Here is a 4,625-nt window from a genome sequence, read left to right as displayed (position 1 = left end):
CGTGGGTAGAGCTGAGTGGGTAGAGCGCCAAAAGCAGAGAGGCGTGTCGGCTCTCGTTCTCCAGACTTTGATGGCAGAGATGAAGGTTAAGATTTTAAGAACGAGCAGTTGGCCTCCATCCAGCCCCGGTTGGGCTCTCCTTACCTGGCAGGCAGGAAGGAGGACTATTCCGGTGCCCATCTGTTTTCAGAACAGTTGAGCAAACAGTCATTTACAGGTTTCCATGGATGCCTGAGGACACTGGGTGGCTGATGCTAGGGATCGCAAACAATCTTTTCCCACCGTCTTTCCATTCACTACCCTGGGGCCCCAGGGCTCGGGCCGGGCCTTCCCCTGTGTCCTATATGTGTGAAGGCCGGCAGGCCCGTCTGACCTCGGTTCACCCAGTAAAATGACCCCAAAGCCGGCATGGAAGTCCCTCTTAAAAACACAACTTCTGGGAATTCCAGGCAGTCCAATGGTTAAGACCCTGAGCTGCCAAAGCTGATGCTGGGGGTCCAGGTTTGACCCCTGGTCCAGGAACTAAGATCCCACAAGCCACACAATGCAGTAAAAAAAAAAAAAAACCTACGCTGCTCCTAACACATTGGGGAGGTGAAAGTGAGTTCTGAAGAGCCGCTTTTCCCAGCCACCTCCGGTCCAGCCCCTCCTGTCCTGGTCCCTCTTGGCCACCTGCCTGGGGACTGGCCATCTTCAGTGTGACAGCCACGGGGGGGCACAGTTCCAGCCACGGAAAGCTGCGGGTGCTTCTGTTTCCGGTGCCGGGAGTTTTCGAGCAGGCTCTTTCCTGATGCCACGCGGGGACCATGCAAGGCCATTGTCACATGGCCGGAGGGGAAGGGCTGACCTCTGGTGGCAGGTTCCTGTATTGCATCACTTCATGGCAAATAGATGGGGAAACAACAGAAACTGTGACAGGCTTTATTATTTTGGGCTCCAAAATCACTGCAGATGGTGACTGAAGCCATGAAATTAAAAGACGATTACTCCTGGGAAAAAAAGTTATGACCAACATAGACAGAATATTAAAAAACAGAGACATTACTTTGCCAACAGAGGTCCATCTAGTCAAAGCTATGGTTTTTCCAGTAGTCATGTATGGATGTGAGAATTGGACTATAAAGAAAGCTGAGCACTGAAGAATTGATGCTTTTGGACTGTGGTGTTGGAGAAGACTCTTGAGAGTCCCTTGGACTGCAAGAAGATCAAACCAGTCCATCGTAAAGGAAATCAGTCCTGAATATTCATTGGAAGGACTGATGCTGAAGCTCCAATACTTTGGCCACCTGATGAGAAGAACTGACTCATTGGAAAAGACCCTGATGCTGGGAAAGATTGAAGGCAGGAGGAGAAGGGGACGACAGAGGATGAGATGGTTGGATGGCATCACTGACTCGATGGACATGAGTTTGAGCAAGCTCTGGGAGTTGGTGATGGAGAGGGAAGTCTGGCATGCTGCAGTCCACGGGGTCACAAAGAGTCAGACACGACTGAGCAGCTGAACTGAACTGAACTGAATGCTCCTCCCAGCTTCTATGCCGTCTGTGTGCCCCATAGACTCAGGCCCTCCCTATCCCTGGGTGCCTTTGCAGGCTGGGGGTTGTGAGGGTTTGTGCCGTGGTGTGAGTTCACTCCTCAGGCCCCTTTCACTTTGTGGGGACTGTGTCCACAGCCCGTGTCCAGGGCCTGGCTCCGGGCCATGGGAGCTGGTGGCCCACTGGGACCACAGGACTGCTCCTCAACCCTAAGGGGCCCCATCTGCTCTCACTGAGCCCAGATCTCTCAGTCTTTGTCCACCTCCTGTCCTCCAGTCCCCGGCCCAGGAGAAGGTCTGGTCGTCTCTGGCTCTGTGATGGCCAGGATGTGCCCAGCCTTGGATCAAAGTGGCCTGGTGCTCAGACAAAACGAGACACCCCCTTCTGCTTTTAAGAATATCATCACCAAGTCATCATTATTATGCCCAAGAAATGCTGACAGCAGACACTTCAATGCCTCCTCTTGTCAAGGGTCAGAAGTAAGGAGGAGTTGGGGCATGGAGTGGATGCCTGGTTCACATCGTACCTGGTCATTTTTTTTCGCGCACTATGGGGCATGCGAGATCTTAGTTCCCTGACCAGGGATTGAGCCCATGTCCCATGCAGTGCAGAGTCTTAAATACTGGACTGTCAGTGCCTGGTAATTTTTAATGTGGTAAGTCTGGTGACCAGGTTCTCTCTCTTTTTTGCTTGTTCTCTTGTTATTATTACTAAACATATGCCAATGTGAACACTGCCCTGTGTGCTGTGGGTGGAGCTGACTTCCTTGTGGTGTACCTGTAGTCCCTGCTCACCGGTCCAGGCTGGGAGAGAAGTTTCCATGTCTTTATCAGGGAACCTCAGAGATATCCCAGGAAGACGAGGTCTCCTGCCAGCCAGGAAGCAACTGTTAGTGTCAAATGCACAGAAGTTGGTCGAAGTGGGTTATAGTGACGCTGTGAGCCTTAGTGCCACACACTCAAGCCTATAGGTTCAAGTCTGTGTCCCAGAGACAGCACCCTAAACCTACCTTCTGGGAGGTGGGCATTGGCTCTTGAGACCCCACCCACTGTGCCCTGACTTCTTCACAGCATTGCTCCTACAGGTTTGCTTCTCTTTTTGGATGAATGGAGGGTAACATTAAATACACTGGGCCCCCTGGTGGCTCAGATGGTAAAGAATCTGCCTGAAAAGCAGGAGATGCAGGTTTGATCCCTGGGTTGGGAGGACCCCCTGGAGAAGGAAATGGCAACCCACTCCAGTATTCCTGCCTGGAGAATCCCATGGACAGAGGAGCCTGGCAGGATACAGTCCACAGGGTCCCAAAGAGTCAGGCACAACTGAGCAGTTTCGCTTTCTTTTTATGTAGTTTCTTTTAAATACATTACTGTAGGGGAACAAAATTTGCCACCCAAAATGTCTCTGGCCTGCAAATCACTTCAAATCAAGGCCCTAAAAGCCTCAGGAAGAAATTTTGACCTTTCTCCAACTGCCCAAAGGATTTAGATAGAGGGCTTGTTCCCAGAATAGGCCTGTCCATAAAGATGTCTACAAGAATATGGTTGGGTGGGGTGGGAGACTCAGTGGGGCCTGTGATCAGAGTCCGCTCCATGTCCCATTGTCTCTGCTGGCCCAGCAAACAGTCCAGGTGAATTATCTTCCTCCCCTTTGCTGTCCCAAACCACTCCACTCATCATCCAATTTCGTCTTTAGCTGAAGATGATATTTAAGGTGAGGGTTTTGGCCATTTTGGTGAGTTGTGCAGTTTTTCTGGATCTCTCCTATGAACACATGTTATTAAACTTTGATTTTTCTCCTGTTAATCTGATTCATATACAAGCCAGAAGAACCTAGAAGTTGTAGAGGAAAATGTCTTCCCCAACATTACTCATGAAAATATGCAACACCTCCTCACCAGCCTTGGGTGTTAGTGTCCTGGGTCTGGGGTATTCTGATTGGTGTGTGGGGGTGTTTCCCAGCTGCTGTAACCTGCGTTTCCCTGATGACATGTGATGCAGAGCATCTGCATTATTTATACAACCATTAGTTGGTGGTGTCATCCTGGAGAGAGGCTATTTGAGAGGCTAGGATAGCAGATATTTCAGTGTGATTCAAGGGCTTGCAGTGGAGTCCCGCTTCAGAGGGAGGGTCCTGGTAGCAGGGGAACACAGGGGCCTTGCACAACTTCACAGCAATGTCACTGGCATTTGCTTTGATCAGCCACCACCTGAAACCATGTTCCTCAGGTTGGGACTTGAACCCATGGGGCTGGGACTCGAACTGTTGCAGGAAGGGGGACCCCTTCTGGAGCTGGAGAGCGGGCTCTTGTCTAACACTGGGAAATGAATTGTCCAAGGAGACACACGTGCTGACAAAGCAAGAGACTACTGGGAAGAACGCCCCGGCAGGAGGTAGCGGGGTAAGGGAACCCAGGAGAACTGCTCTGCCACATGGCTCAGTCTCAGGTTTTATGGTGATAGGAGTAGTTTCCGGGTTTTCTTTGGCCAATCACTCTGACTTAGGGTCCTTCCTGGTGGTGCACGCATTGTTCAGCCAAGATGGACGCCAGCAAGAAGGATTCTGGGAGATGGTTGGACACATGGTGTCTTTTGACTTTTCCTGAACTCTTTTGGTTGTTGGTGGGTAATTAGTTCCGTGTTCCTTACCAGGACCTCCTGTCATAAAATAACTCATGCAAATTGTTATTATGGTGCCTGTCAGGGTGGGAGGTTTCAGTCAGTGTGTCCCTCTAACAGGACCTGGCCAAATCCCACTGTCTTCCGAGATCATTCATCTGGCTTTAAGACTTAATGATGCTCAGGTTCTTGATGTCTCTTTGGAGAAAGAATTCAGTGAGAGATGAAGTTTTAGGTAAGGAGTGGATTTATTTAGAGAGAAACACATTCCACAGACAAGTGTGAGCCATTGTAGACCGGCCTCCAAATATGGTGTTGTTAAATTTTATAAATAATTTCATAGGCCAATGAGTGGGAGGATTATTCAAACTATTTTGGAGAAGAGGCAGAGATTCCCAAGAACTGGGCCACCACCCACTTTTTAGCCTTTGACAGTCAGCTTTGGAACTGTCACAGGGCCTGTGGGTGTGTTACA

Source organism: Cervus elaphus, chromosome 4, assembly GCF_910594005.1.
Source record: "Cervus elaphus chromosome 4, mCerEla1.1, whole genome shotgun sequence".
NCBI classification, from domain to species: domain Eukaryota; kingdom Metazoa; phylum Chordata; class Mammalia; order Artiodactyla; family Cervidae; genus Cervus; species Cervus elaphus.
The sequence above is the reverse complement of the archived record's forward strand: the minus strand, read 5'-3'. Positions refer to the sequence as shown.